Below are 9,069 nucleotides of genomic sequence, written 5' to 3'. Positions count from 1 at the left end.
TAAACCTCCAGTATGATGGACATTAGCTCCTGCAGCAAAAGAGTTACTATTCATTGAGCACTTACTATGTGCTGGGCACAATGTTTGGCACAAGAACAGTACAATGCAAAAAGCTCTAAGTTCCTGGATCCCAGCCCAGCTCCACCATTACTCAGCTGTGTGTTGTGCATGCAAATTATTTATCAGGACAGAGCCAGCCACTGAAGGCTGTCCCTAGACATCTTGGAAAGCAATAAAAGGCTGGATAATGGGGAGGGGGAAGGAAGCCAGTACAGCAGCAGGAGTGAGAAGATGAGAGAAAAGAAGGAAGGGAGGATACTGCCTTGCACTCCTAGTACTGGAGGCCTCTGAGCCTCCGTTGGGAAGAACAGACCAAGTTAGAAGCTGGTAGTTCTGGTCTCGCTTTCTGCACAACCTGCCATGGCCCCCACTCCCAGGTATGTGACCTACAATTTCCCACTTGAGCATGCATACACCATTTTGCACTGGGAGGTAGCAAGTTGTGCTGGAAAGAGCAAGGCTTTGAAATTCATTAGAACTGACCTCAAATCCTGGTGCTCACCCTTCCTAGCTGTGTGACTACAGCCATTTACTTCTTTTTTTATATTTCAGCTTCTCAGTCTGTACAATGGGCATGATGATACCTACCTTCACAGGGTTAAATGGCTGCCATATGTAAAGCACCTAACAGAAAATCAGTAAATGCTACTTCCCTTCCCCAAACTTCAATGGCTCCCAATTGTCAGAAGAACAAATCCGCTTCCTTAGACTGACATTGTTCCCACCCACCTCCCCAGCTTTGCCTTCCCGACTCCCTGCACCTCTGCACCTCTGCACCTCTGCACCTCTGCACCTCTGCATCTTTCCTCTGGTGCAGCTTCTCCCTAGAAGCCCTTCCCCTTGCTCTTCATTTTCTAAAATCTAGTCCACCTCTAAGGACTATAAAACAAATTAAAATTAACTTCAGCAAGGAAACCTGCCCACCAGGCCAGCCCCCAATCCACTTTCCAGTGGGAAAATTCTTGGAGCGGGGGATCAAGAAAAGACTCTCTTTTCTTGGGTGGTGAGTTTGAGAAGCTATCTCTCAAAGCTCAGTCTCCCATTGAGGAATGTCGTTCTGTGGCTCCTGTATCCTGAGGGCTACGTCTCACCCTGAGGACGGGCATGGAGCAAGCTCACAAAACACAGCTCAGGGACTTACCAGACACCCAGCATTGTTCTAGGTGCCATAATACCACTGTGGTTTTGTCCAGGGTTTAGCACTCACAACCACTAACTAATTCACAATTACTCATTAACATACCAACATAATCTTTACTTTTCATACAAATCCGTGAGGTAGACATTACCCCCACTTACTGAGGAAGAATGGAGGCTCACAGAGGAAAGGCAACATGTACAAGATCACACAGTGGGTGGGTGCTTGTCAAACTGGGGCAGGTGTGCAGTTCTATGTGAAAATGGGCTATGCAGCTGTAATGTGTGGACTTTGTCTACATCATCAGTCATCATTAACACTTCAGACTGGTTTACCCATTTAAAAAACTCACAAGTTGAAAAAAAAAAACCACTTACCTGTTTCTTATAAAGACAAAAAACCTTTACCAAACCCAGAGAGAAGCAGCATGGGGAGTGCAAAGGGCACCAGCTCAGTTGGATGACCCCGGGCAAGTGACTCCATTCTCTTGAGCCAGGGGTTCCTCTCTCTGAAATGGAAGACAAGATTACCTACCACATTCTCAGGTCTATTTTGAAGGACAAAAATGATGCAGACAAAGAAAGTGCTCAAGTATGGAGTTTTGATAGGTATTAGTATACCCTTAGAAGTAGCATTCCTCCAAACCAGAGGTTCACAACCTGTTTCTGACAGATGCTTTTGTTTAATTATTCAATGTTGAGAACTGTGTTGTTGTTGTTTAAAAGGAGATGTGCCAATTGTATTGCCTTCATGTTGTATTGAAAATCATTTCTTCATTATTTGGACTAATTTCCAAACGAATTAAAAACTGTTGTAGCAGTCAAGCTCTGACTGCTCCATCCATTAGATTCAGAAGATGGCAAATTCCTTAAAACACAGATATAAACAATTCTGGTAACACAATTTCATTTTATAATTAATTTTCTGCCTGGGAAGGCAAAAGTTCTCCTTCTCATGTTCTTTGTCCTCAAGTTCCCGACTGTTCTCCCACTTCTGGCAGACTCCTAATTAAAGAAAAGCAGATTCTGTTACCTGGAATTCTGTTGTGTTGCAGGCAAAAAGGCAAATTTTTTCTAAAATGTGCTTTGATCACAGAGATGGTCAGGGTAGAGGCAGTCAAGAAGATCTTCTGTGATCGGACCTTAGTGGTTCCTGTTTCTACCTTACTGCAGCCACTGTGAACACATCCTCATCAGAGTGTGGTCACTCAGCAAGCCAGCCCTTGTCAGCAGCCTGTAGATGCCCCACACTATGCCAGCCTGTGGAGGAAGATGTGTCCTGGGAGTGCTTAAGGTCTAAAACATGTGAGGCTGAGACAAGAAACATGAGAGCACAGGTTGTTTAAATATCAAAAGAGGGGCGCACTAGGCCCCTTGTGAGATGATGAGCATATTAGATGGGTCCAGATTTAGTCTATGACTAGGTCAGGGCCAGGTTTATGACTCAATCTATAGCCAGGATCAGTCCTCAGCATGGACCAAGATCAGGGCTCAGGCTGTGACCAAGATTGAGGTTCAGAGAATGATCAGGTTTAGGGTTCAGTCTGTGGCCAGAATCAGAGCTCAGGCTGAGGCCAGGATCGCTCAGGCTGAGGCCAGGATCACTCAGTCTGTAGCCAAGATCAGGGCACTTAAAACCTGAGGTCCAGGACCAGTCTTTGGCCAAGACCAGGCTAAACTGTAGTCAGGATCATGGCTCAGTTTGTGATCATGGCAGTGGGATTCATGAATGACTTAGATCTAGTCTCTGCTCAAGTATTCCATAGTCTTCTCTGGGAAACATTAAATTGAAATTATTCTATCAACTATTAAGAGTTATGACAGAGGGAAACAGGAAAGAAGAACACAGGACAGCGCCTCCTTTCCAGTCTGGGGCTGGGGGTGGTGGATGTGCCAGGGAACACCTTCCAGAGAAGGTGATGCCAAAACTGTGTCCAGAAGGGCATGAGTAGATTCATTTCAATGTCCTTTTTTTGTATCATCACCTTGAGCACGTGGCTTCATTCCCTTTGTAATTTTCCAATTTCCCCCAACACTCTGCACTGGATGCAATGTGTGCTTTGAGGGACACTCTTGTACTTCCTCTGGACAAGATCCTGGGGAACACATCATTTTCTTCAACCTCAGTACCACCTATTATTTTCTGTCTACCATACAGGCACTCTGTGTAGCCCTGACTAACTCCCAGCCTCCTTTGTCTCTTGTTGGATGCATTGAATTTCTATACAGGGATCCATTTACTCACTTGTACTACTCATCTTCATCTTGTAGCACAAAGCTATGAACATTTTCCCCATGTTTATTTATAGATCCAGTAGCTCACAGAGGAGCAGCATGGTAGAGAAAATCAGACGATGACATCAAGAAAACCAGAGTAGGTGTGTGGCCTCAGGTAAGTCACACAGCCATTCAGAGCTTCAGTTTCTTCATCTAGTAAATGAAGCTGATAGCTTCCCTGCCTTTATTGTAGGATGTTTTGGAGGCCCACTGAGAGAACTGATGTAAAAGGGCTCTAAAGATGAAGAGAATTACAACAAATCACTCATGGATGGAGGCAGAACAAGTTCAGCTCAGCTTCATGGGACTGGCCAGTTCTTACTGCGGTCCTAGGAGGTAGGATTCATGGTCTTCTGTGTCTGTTCACAGCCCAAGAACAGGAAGAAGGGACAGAACATGTTTCTGAGCTCCTGCACTGGGGCATGAACACAGTTTGCATTCCCGCTTATATGTCAATGTCTGTACCCATATATACAGTTTGTATTCACATTTATATGTCAATGTCTGTACCCATGTACGGGTCATAGGTTGGCTTCTTCAGAGCAGACTTTGACATGGAGATTCATATGCAAGTGATTTATTAAGGAAATGTTTCTAGGAGAAACCAGTGAGGGAGTAAAGAAAGCAAGACAAGAAGAAGGAGCCAAATAAGGCTGTGTTCTCAGGCAAAAGTCCTGCAGAGGGTAGATTTGAGCCTGATCCTGAAGGGGAAGTCTGAAGTATACATCATCCCAACTCAAGGCAAGGGAGCTGGGCTTTCACTCTCCCCCTTCCAACATCCAACAATCATTGTAAACTCCCAGACACTCTAGCTGTCTGTACTAATGGGCTAGTGCTAATTCCCAGTAGCCTTAAGAGCCATTCACCAAAGAAGAGCCAGAAGTGCTTTTGAAAGCACATTAAGTGAGGTGTGGGGACTTCTGTGGAGCACCAACATTTTCTGCTAGAATGTTCCTAGGTGTGCTGGTCTCCCCAGCCTCACTGGCTATCTCTTCTCAGTTTTCTTTAAGAGTTCCACTTCCTCTATGCCTTAAATGATGGCATTTCACCTGCTTAAAACTCTTCCCTGGTTCCTGACTGCCTTGAGGATAAAGTCCAAGTCCCTTCACGTGATTAAGAAGTCCCTTCATCCTCTGCCCTCTGCTGACTACCCCCAAGCCTCATCTTTCACATGGCCCCTCACTCTACTGCAACCAGACAAGACCTTGCTGTTGTATAGGAATTGTAGAGGGGTCCCACAAAGCCTTAAAACTGCTCATAGACCACTGGAGAAGACAGAAATGTGACAGGCAAATCTAGAAGTTTATGGGAATAGAGATAAGGTACCTAACTTAGCCTGGGTTCAATGAAGACTTCCCATGGGGAACAAATGTGAAGGCAAAGCAGGAAGATAAGTGTAGAAAGAGTGATCCTGGCAGGATCTGCAGCATTGGGGAGGTGGGGAATTGTGAGCAGGCATGGAACAGAGTGGTCACAAAATAAATATTTGTGCAATGAATACGTGAGTGAATAACCACACAAGTTTTATATATTATGGGCTTTGGAATTTAAAAGCCTTGATTCCTGTCCCCTCCTAATTACTCACTGAGAAACCTCAAACAACTTATTTAACCACTCTGAATCTCAGTTTTCTCATTTGGAAAATGGGGCTAATGAAAATATCTGATATGAAACAATGGATGCAAAAATATTCTGTAAGCTGCAAAACCCTGTTCAAATATTGGCTTTCATTCATTTATTTATTCAAAGAATAGTTTTGAGTTCCTACTGTATTCCAGGCATGCACTGGGAATTTGTCCTGGAAATAGGAACTAGATGGGGACTCTGTTTCCAAGTAAAGAGGAGAAAAGTTTAGGAGAGGAGGCAAGGAGACAAGGAGAGGAGAGAAGTTTAGCTCATAATGAGACATGTTGCCATAATCACAATCTGGCAGCTGAGAGAGCTCAGTGAAGGTTTCACAAAGAAGGTAAAATTTGTATAAGTGTGCCCTGATGGCTAAGTGTGGGTGTGTCAAGTGAAGGAGGGGTCCAAGTAGAGAGACAACATATGAAGACACAGGGGGTAAAAAAACGGTGTGTTTAGACCAAGGGGATTGGTCTGGATGGCATAGTGTATATGGGATGGTGGTAGGATGTGAAAAGGAATGAGAAAGTCTTTTGAGGTCAAATCATAGAGAGGAAATTTGAATATTTTTCTATAGGTATTGGGGACCCTTTTGGGCATGAGAGTTGCAGTGGCACTGAGATGACAGGAATAAGTGAGCAAAGCCTGTTTGAGGTCTAGGAAGAAGAGTTGTGGTAACAGTACCTTAAGAACTGGAGAAACTTCTGGACCTTCTCTGCCAATGCACAACCATCACCGCCACCAAGCTTCAGCAATCTCTCCCTTGGACAGCTACCTGCTGTGAAAATACTTGCTCAATGTGGTTCCTCTTGAAAATGTTGTTCCTGCATTATGACTTTCATCACACATTTCCCAATGAGCTTTGTTTGGTTATTTTACTTGTGTTTCTATTGACAGGGCATAGGATGAAACACCTTCTAATTACCTCTGAATATCTTTACTGGTTATCTATGGCTGCGTAACAAACCATCCAAAACTTAGTGGCTTAACACACCCATTTACAGAGCTCATGATTCTGTAGGTTTGTATTTGGGCTATCCTCAGGCGGGCAGTTCCACTGCTGATCTTGGCTGGGCTCATTCACTTGTCTGTGTATAGTTTTGGGTCAGTTGGGAAGCTCTGCTTTGGAGATAGGCTGGCTATCAACTCTGTGGTTATGGGTATCAACTGAGCCATGTGTTTCTTATCATCTAGGAGGGTAGCCTGGGCTTGAGCACATGATGGTAGTCTCAGTATTCCAAGAAGAGCAAGAGAGGTATCTGCAAGGCCTCTTGAACTAGGCTTATAACTCACCCAGAGTCATTTATTTTATTGGCCAAAGCAAGTCACAAAGCCAGCCTGAAACGCACTCCACCTCATGATGGGAGAATTTGCAAAGTGCCGTAGCAATTTTCCCAATATGCTTCAAGGTGTATAAACTTTCTTCCATTAATCCTGGCATATGCAAGGAGGAAAGAATGGAAAACATTCCAAAGAAAGTTTTTGTTATTGTTGTTATTTCCTATAACCATAACAAATACTGGAATCATGGTGAATTCCCTATTGTTTACACATTATCATTATTATTTATTGAGCACCTCCTGTGTGCCAGAGACCAGTCAAATAACAATGAAAAAGATATACACAGTATTTGTTCCCATGGGGCTTACAGTCTAATAGAGAAAATATATTAAACAAGTAATTCCAATAACTTGATAAGTATTATGTCTAAAAATTTTATAGCTTTATTAATTTTTCCTTTATGTTTTTGTCTTTGGAGTCCTGAGTTTTAAAGGCTTCTCTGGATTAAATAAATATTAATTTCTATAAAAGGGCTTTTGAAAGTTGCACCCCTAGCAGGAAGCTCTTTCACCTTGGGATGCCCAGTGAGCAAACCTGGGCCCAGCCAGAAATCTAAGAACAAAGGAGAGAAACTCCAGTTCATCTCCAGACCCAGGCTTTCACCCTTTCTGGAAAAAACCAATCCTGTGCTCTTTTCACATTGTGTCCTCACCCCAGGTGATCACCCTTCTACAGAGGTTAAACGCCCTACTCCATCAGCTTAGGCCTGATATTGACACCCCAATTCCAGGCTGTTTTCTGTTGCCCAAGCTCCTGTTGGGCCCCTACCACAGGTGCTTTAATGTACAACCTGATGGATATTTAGAGCTCTCAGAAGCATTTGACTGGACTTCATTCCAGTATATACATACATACATACATAGCGATGATAGATAGATAGATAGATAGACAGACAGACAGACAGACAGACAGATAGATAGATAGATAGATAGATAGATAATAGTTTTCTTTTTTCTTTTTTCCATTTAACATTGTATTCGGAATCTTGCCCTATGATGTTAAACAAACCCACCCTGGGGGATATATCATGGATAAATGTATATTAAAATATCCTAAAAGAGAAGCTGTTTGTCCAAGCATCTCTCCTTGGAGGGCCTCTCTACCCCATCCACCCATTGCAACTGGGTCAGCTCAGCACTGGGCATAGGGGTAAGACCCACTCTCTCTTACTCACTCCCTCCACTTTTCTGGGCATTGGGTTAATATTTCCTTGAATCACAGTGGTAAGATATGAGACATACATCTGGGCATTGGTGGCCTGCTGTGGTGTGGGGAAGTGCAATCCTAAGGAGCTAGGGGAAAGGCACATGCCCAGCAGCCCAGCTCAGCTCCCTGGGGTTCTTGGTGCTAGGCATTGGAATGAAAACCTCAGTTTAGAGTAAAGCGTGTCTGGGCGCTCCAGTTGATTTGCTAGTCCCCACCCTGTGCAGTAATATCCTTAGAAACATTGAGAGGAGAAAGGGAAGAAAAGGAGGCTTCACCATAATGGGATTCAGCTGGTCTTGGCTCCCTCAATCATAGCACCATCTAGTAGCAAACTGGTCTTACAAATATTTCCAACATTCAGCATGGAATTCTGTAAGACGGAAGCCCACTTCATTCATTTATTTGTTCAATAAATATTGACTCTTATGTGTGGCGCTCTTCTAGATTCTGGGATTGCAACAGTAACTAAAACAGACCTGAATCTGTGCCCTCCGAGAGTTTGCATTCTGGTGAGGGGCTGAACATAAAATGTGTAAGAAGAAAAACAAGGGAAGCAATAAGCAATGTCTTGGGTGGTAGCTTTAGATTGGGTGGCCAAAGAAGGCCTCATGGAGAAAGTGACATCTCAGCAAAAACTTGGAGGAGGTGAAGGAGGGAAGGGTGCAGGAAAGCAACACAAAAATAAACAGCAGAAATGAAGAAGGGGGCAGAGGTATACCACATGTGAGCCCAGAGAAGAACACCTAAGCCTATTTAAGGAATCTTCCCAGGGAGATGATTGCTGAGAGGGGACTTCAGGGATGAGTGGAAATTTGGCCAGCAGACACAGGCAGAAGGGCATTCTAGCAGAGAAAAAAAAGTGTGTGCAAAAATACAATGAAGCCATGAAACATGTCTCAGCTGTGAACCATGAAACCCAGACCCAGAGGGGCTCAGCAACTCAGTCAAGGCCACTCAGTGATAACAATAAAACAAACTAATATTAACAATGATGTGTATAATCAACACTTGGTGAGCCCTTACTGTATGCTGTATGTCAGACCCCATGAAATTCTTTCTTTATGTTGACTGCCTTAATCCTCACAAGAACCCCATGAAGTACTGTGCACAGTCCCATTTTGCTAAAGGAGTTGAGAACTCACCCAAGTTTACACAGCTTTTAAGTGCTAGAGCCAAGCTTTGGTGCCAGCAGGCTGGTTTCAAAAACCACACACTGGGACCCAGGACTGCATCCTTCTCCACCAGGCTGCTTCACTGACTTCTAAAATTCCTTTAGTCCAGCCCCCCACCTTTGGACTGGTAAGAGATGAATGGCCTCATTTGACACACTAGGCCCCTGAGGCCCAGGAGATAAGAGCCCAGTCAAGTTCACACAGGTAACGATAAAGACCATTTCCATATTCCAAGGAATGTGACCATTTGGGG

This window comes from Pongo abelii, chromosome 1 (genome assembly GCF_028885655.2).
Source record: "Pongo abelii isolate AG06213 chromosome 1, NHGRI_mPonAbe1-v2.0_pri, whole genome shotgun sequence".
In the NCBI taxonomy this organism is placed as follows: Eukaryota; Metazoa; Chordata; class Mammalia; order Primates; family Hominidae; genus Pongo; species Pongo abelii.
Note: the sequence above shows the minus strand (reverse complement) of the source record.